This window comes from Lycium barbarum, chromosome 5 (genome assembly GCF_019175385.1).
Source record: "Lycium barbarum isolate Lr01 chromosome 5, ASM1917538v2, whole genome shotgun sequence".
NCBI lineage: Eukaryota > Viridiplantae > Streptophyta > Magnoliopsida > Solanales > Solanaceae > Lycium > Lycium barbarum.
In genome coordinates this window covers 24,124,684-24,132,000 of record NC_083341.1, presented here as the reverse complement: position 1 = coordinate 24,132,000, position 7,317 = coordinate 24,124,684, and positions in this window count along the sequence as shown.

Below are 7,317 nucleotides of genomic sequence, written 5' to 3'. Positions count from 1 at the left end.
GAATACAACTCTGCATACAAAATATAGCTAGTTGTACTAAATTGTATCCAGTATATTCTGAATCCAAAATACACCTTTTGTGTGAATACAGCTTTGTGTGGATACATTACTGAGTGCAGATGGAAATTCTGTCTGTGGATGTATTCAACATCTGCTGATACTAGGTACAACAACGTGTGAATACAACTCTGAATGCGTATACAACTATTTGCACTAAATTGTATCCAAGATATTCTGAATCCCAAATATAATTTTGTGTGAATACAACCGTTAAGTGAATACATTACTGAGTGTATCCAAGATATTCTGAATCCCAGATACAATTTTGTGTGGGTGTATTTAACATATGCTGATTACGGATACAACTATGTGGGGAATATTATTATGAATGCAAAATAATTGTTGCTTCATTCGATGAAATGCACGTCCAAAAGTTTCTTAACTACAAGGTATGTGTCCTCATTTTATTCAAATAACCATCCAAATTGTGTATTGTGTATTCATACTATGAGATACAACACTGTATCCAACATATGTTGTATCACACGCAAATGATTCAACTCTGAATACAACTATGAGATATAACAAAACATGAATACATTGTTAAAAATCAGAGTGTATTCATTAAAAGAGTAGCTGAACATTGAGTATTCATACTAACAATTGCCTTTTAGTCATCAAAAAGTCAACAACATAAAGGATGAAAACACCATCATAATCTGTTTTACAGTCAAGAAACTTGAATCTAATTAACTATGTTTAATTCAACTTGATCAAAATCTATTGCTGATCTAACTGGCTTTGGAGGAGCCTCATTGTCGCTTACGGCATTGACTTCAATCTTGTTCTGAGCGTAAACCCACAAAAGTGCACCATATCTCGTCCGAAGTAACTCAGCATCAAGATCTTTGGGTGGAATATCTTCTTCGTGACTCAAATACTCCACAAATGCAACAACATATATCCCGTAGTCCCTACAAATATGAAAAAGATATGTATTTTAAAACAATAATTTATCTGCGTATATGTAAGTATAGAGAATAAAGAAACAGACGTACATGCTACCGGGACTTTGCTGTGGCAGATTGTCAACAAACACTACTTCAAACTTATCAGCCGGTGCTTTGTCTTTGTATGCCGGGTGATGAGTAAAATAAATTCCTTTTTTTTCAACATAGAAGTCAGTGAGATGTAAGTACAGAGGCAACAGTGAGGCCAGTTTGTCTATTTCCGCCTCAATAGCTGCATCATGACCCGCTGATCGGTAGGAGTCATAGACATATAAACGTCTGTCCATGAATGATAGGACTGCCAACAACCAATGATTTTTATCTTTCACGTTGACTGGGATAAATACATAGTCAACAAAATGCCACGGGACAGTGCATTGCAACCGGTGGCCTTTCACGTATTCACATAAAATATCTTCCTGTTTTCCACCGCTTGTTGCACCATCCGGGTCAGCATACACTTTGTTTATTGCATCAATTTTTGTCATGAAAACACAGTCGACAGTGGTAAACTTGAATTTGCTACTTGTGTCATATTTTGCTTTCTTTCGGAAGAAGTAAAAGATGACATCAATGTGCTGCATAAAAAAAGTATACAAACAGTAAGCGTGGAAGACATACTAATATATACTATATTTGAAAAATAAATATACATCGCACCTGATCATTCCACATCTGTCCATCCATTGACAAAAGGTAGAACTAATTTTTGTCATTGATTTTCTGAATACCAAAGTCCATAAAATTTGGCAGTGTTGCCTTCCCTTTTTTGTAATGGTCCTCTTTGTTCTTTCTATAAAGTAAATACGAAATACATGTAACAAAATTATTTTAAAAAATCTATTTAAACAGCTAAGTGTGGTAGATAAAATAACTTACTTGGTATCGTGTCTAACAAGCAACCCCTCCCTCAACCATTTGGAGAAGTCAGCAAAGAGCTTTTCATCATGTCACCCAGTGATGGAATTATTCTCAAATGGGTATTTTTTGTCAAATATCTCAGTCAGCTTAACTGAACTACCTGCTTGAATTCAGTTAAATCAAAGTAAAATACAAGAAAAAATGGAATACAAGCATACAAAAGTGAAATATGCAATAATACAAACCCGAAGTTGAGCCAAAATTTGTCATATAGGGGGATATTTGCAATGGCCCGGGACGTCTATCTTTACGCAATGTCATCACAATTCTTTCTGTGGTATTTTGAGATGGAAGCAATTCGTCCGCCAACTCAAACTGAGCTAAATGTTGTAGTCCCTGAACAATCTGTTTGTCATCACCAATGTTCTGCTTTTTCTCTTGTTTTGGATCAGCTGCACCACCACAAACTGTACTAGACGATACACCCTCATCAGGGCGTAAATGGACAGTTTTGTCACCAACTGACATGGGACTTCCTTCATTGCTATGCATGCCATCAATAGCAATGTGGACGACATCAACTGTTCTCTGAGATGTCTCAATTGGGATCTGAGAACCGAAGCCCTATGATAACATTAGATGACACTTTTTAACGGAATTAAGCAAACTATAAAACAGTTACCAAAACTTCGAACAAAAGAGTTATAGAACAGGATTAAATACGGTTTAATACCTATGATTCAATGTGTTGTCCAAAAATGACACCTCCTTCGTGAATCTCTTCTGTATCAGCCCTTACTGTATCTCCACTAGAATTACCCTTGGTGACACAAACATCCCCAACTAAGCCCTATGTGTAAGGAAATACAGTATTAACATTGTATCGATGTTCAAAAAATATATATATGTTGTTAGTAGTGAATTAATTAAGTTGTATTTGTTTGCAGATTTAATCATATACAACCACATATACACAGTATACTTATATTCATATATACAGTCATGTATACACATACAGTCAGTTGTATAAAAAATCGGTAGTTTGCCAAAGTTGATTTTTTTTTTTGGTATTTCTGGTAGCTGTTGGATCAAGCAAGATAGTAATACAGTTAAGAAACTGGGCAGGATAGTCACATGTATTAGAAATTGTGTAAGAAAGTTGAAATTATGCAATGCCGAAGTTAGTCTGCTCAGTTCAGTTCCTTCTAGCTTGATGATTCTAGTTTAACCCAAAAGCAGCCCCAACTGATTTTCAGAAAGATATGAACAAGTTCTTACACCCAATGCAGATGCAGCTCTTAAGTTTACACTTCAGATAATACTCATCTTTGTTGTTAAATAATAAAAAGCTATTTGATTGGGAAAGGTCTTATTCATGGTGGCAAGAGACCGGGGATTTAGTAAAGGGATAATGGCCCTATCTTGTTCCACAAATTTTCAAACAAGTTGCAGGTTTCACATATCGAAAATCGAAACAGTGAACAATTCTCAATAGCTTTTAACAGTAGACGACAATCCAAACAGAAGCTATTAATCAATTCTTAGCTCTTAATTTCAGCTCAATTGACAAATCACTAAATCATTCTTCGACAGCAAAATCTGCAAATTTTACAAGTAATCCAACAGCCAATTATCAACTCTCTGAAAATTATCAGTAATTTCTGTTCCTATATTTTTTCCAGATTTTCAATTCAAATTCCTCAATCCACTATATATAAGCAGCAAATTAGAACTTCAGTAGCAATTAGAGAGCTATGTTCAGTCAACTCCTAGTTCAGTTTTTCCCAACTCAAGATTAAACTCCAAGTATCGTCAACAATGGGAATTAAACTTCACCTCACATTCCAACTAAATTCGATTCACAACACAAGGACAAAAATGAATTTCAATTCATATCCCAAAAAACCAAACTCAAACCAGGAACAGCGCATAACTAGACAATTTATACACTATTCATGATCTAGTATCTCCTTTAAATCGCCCCAGCCCTCTCCCTAAAAGTGGATAAAGAGAAAAATGAAAATATAAAGATTGATCTAGATTATAAGAAGAATATCATTTCAATGGGGGCAACATCCCTCATGAAGCAAGCAACCACCACTTTCTTCATAAACTCTAGTAGAACCAAAGATACAACAGTAATGCACTTACTCAAGAAACATACTTGAGGAGAAACCACAGATACAACAGTAATGCTTTCATATACAGCCACATATACACAGTATACTTATATTCATATATACAGTCATGTATACACATACAATTAGTTGTATCAAAAATCAGTATTCATATACACAGACACCAGATTTAATCATGTATACAGTCATGAATTCTAATTCTAATTCATGTATACAGTCAGTTCGGTAATCAAGAAATATTCTATTCGTTTGCAGATTTAATCATATACAGTCATATATACACAGTAAATTATATTCATATATACACTCATGTATACAAATACACAACCACTTATGTTCTCAGGTTGTATTCATGTATACAGACAGTACATATCTACATGCAGTTGTTTTCATGCATACAGTCAGTGCAGTTGTATTCATTTATATTCATGTATACACATAATTAGACATCAATAATTGAAATACAATGAAATATAAATAAAGAATACTGATAAAAATGCTGATATAGACAAATTACCTCAGTTGGAATATGAGCTGTGCAAGTCTCATTTTGATTTGGTGGTGTATCAAAGATGTTGTCATCAACTGAGCGATGTATTCCAATGTCATGCCGCTGAAATGGAGATTCGCTGGCAGCCCCCTGTAAGGAAAACAAATGTATATTTATTTGACTTGAATATAGTAGTGTTTTTAATTGTTTTGTTTTACCTTGTCCGAATCATTATTCCCTTTGATAGCTTGAAGAACCTTTGTGAAGTTGTCATTGATCGTTGTGCGAAGATCATTAAACTCGTCCTTGACCTAAATTTTGAATTAAATAACAATATAGTATGCTTATCATACACTTTAAAAACACATGATATAAAAATAATTGAAAGCTATAAATTACTCTTACCAACTTCTTAAAATCATCAAATTCTTGCCTTATGAGAGACAACTCGTTTTGTTTGTTGGTTGTCGGGATGTCATGCTGGACAAATGGGGTTTTTAGATACACTTGCTGATTGGAGTTTGGAGAAACTGGCATTTTAGATTGTACAAAAGGCATCTTCCCACGGGTATTAATGTTGGAAGTTGGAACTGTTTCGGGGCGAGGACTTGTTTTCTTGGATGAAGAACCTCCAACAGATCTCTCCTTATGTTTCTTGTGACGTGGGGTAGAACTAAAATCATCAAAATCATCATCTACAAGCATCGGGGCAGTGGTAGTTTGTGCCACACCAATGACAAGCGGGGGCAATTGAAGACAAGCAACCTCATTAATGGTCGGCACTAAGTTGTCAAATGAATGCATCTCCTAAGCAACATTTCAATTTCTGTCAGTATGTGTATAAAAATATAAAATGCAATTTGTTATGTGTTTGTAATTTATATACATACACCATTTTATGTATTCATGATTATGTATGTATACAAAATTAAAATAGAGAAATTAAGATACAAAATTCAAAGAGTTGGAACAACAAATTACCGGGCTGTTATCTTCTTTAAACATGCCGTCCATCAGGTCTTTAAAAGTTGGTTGGCTTTCTATGGTCCTCCAATTAAGAATTCTGGGGATGTTGTCACCCGACTTAACTGCAAGAGTGTTGTCAACACATGAACAACACTCGTACAACCATACTTGCATGGCAAGGAGCATTCCATGAAGCCTATAAAACTTTTTCTGAACAGTCATCTTCTGGCTGATACTTTTGATCAAATCGCGGAATGCTAACTTACCCCATGGGAAATCTCTGTATCTACCAGTCTCCACCAATTCAAAATGTAGCCTTGGTATCCTTGTAACATTCTTCTCATTGGACAAGATATACGTATGTATGAAATATAATATAGCAATCTTAACGGCATCGCCATCATTGAGGCCCCAATTTTTGTCCATGAAGCAATCAACAAAATCTGCCTTTTTTTGGCAATTTTTTAGACCCACCAAAATATTGTTCCAATATCTTGTTTTTCCGTTTTCGGTTGACTTTAAAATCGTCTTCATCGCCAATACACTTCAAACCAGTAATGAGTGCGAATTCCCTAATAGAAAAGCACAATTCCCTGCCATTTATGTCCATCAAAAAAGCATCGGTAGAACTATCCGTGAGCTCTCTCACCATGCAGCACCTCAACATCTGTGCTTGGACCTCACAGTGCTGCATCTGGAGGAATACACCAAAGCAAGTATCCCCGAATAATTTGTACTGCTCATCGGTTAGTTTGTCCTTAAGCTGTTTAAATACCTCCGTATTTGTGTAACAACTCATGTGCATCGAATGTGTAGGAGGATCTTTCACAAAGAACTGATTAAACACAATATCGATAAAAACATGATCAATGATACAATATGTCAAATCTAAAATACAGTTATATATACAGTGTATCTATTTTTTGCATTGTGTTCACAACTATGTTGTATTCACCCCCACTACAAAGTAAAATACAATAACTCTAAAAAAAGATAAATGGCAAGGTGCATAATGTAGAATACTCATTACAAAATATATTGTATCAAAACTAAAATACTCAATTTATACAGTGTAGCTATTTGCATTGTATTTTCACCAGTAAAATCATATACAAAACACATACACAAAATATGACATTGTATTCACGACTAAAATCAAATTAAAATACACTATCAATAAAAAGGGGAAAAATTGTATCAAATATTGAAAAACTAAAAATACACAGATACATTGTATTCCTAACTTCATGAAAAGAAATACAGTACCTCCACTGTCTTTTGAGGCACATCTACAACAATATTTTTTCCCTTGCTCCCTGAAGCGTCATCGATGAGTTTTCTCCGCTTATCAGTACTAGGTACGGATGCTTTGGAATTTGACGGAGTCTGAACTACATCTTTTCGTTTGATACTACTACTCTGGGCAGCCACTCTAGCAACAGAGCTTGCAATTTCTTGTTCATCTTGAGAGATACACAAATCAAAAGATGGAGCATCATCAAAATACTGCACATTATTGGGTATACCTCTAGTTATTCTGCTTGGAGTGCTTCTGTCCGCCATTAACCCCAAATTCGAAGCTTCTTCAAAAACCCTAACAATGGCGGACACTTTTTTGCATAAAAACGCAAAAACCCTGACAATGAAGTAAAATTTGTTCCTTAAAATTAGAGAGGGCAAGATTGTAGAGAACAAAATACACAATAGAAAACTAAAAAACTACTCAATACCTTACCTATTAGTGCGCGGCTACAATTTAGGATGAGTGAATCGGGTGAGGATCGTGTAGAAGGGAAATGGAGAAAAATTCGGAGAAGATTGCTACAGGATGAGGGAGAAAAATGGTTTGAAA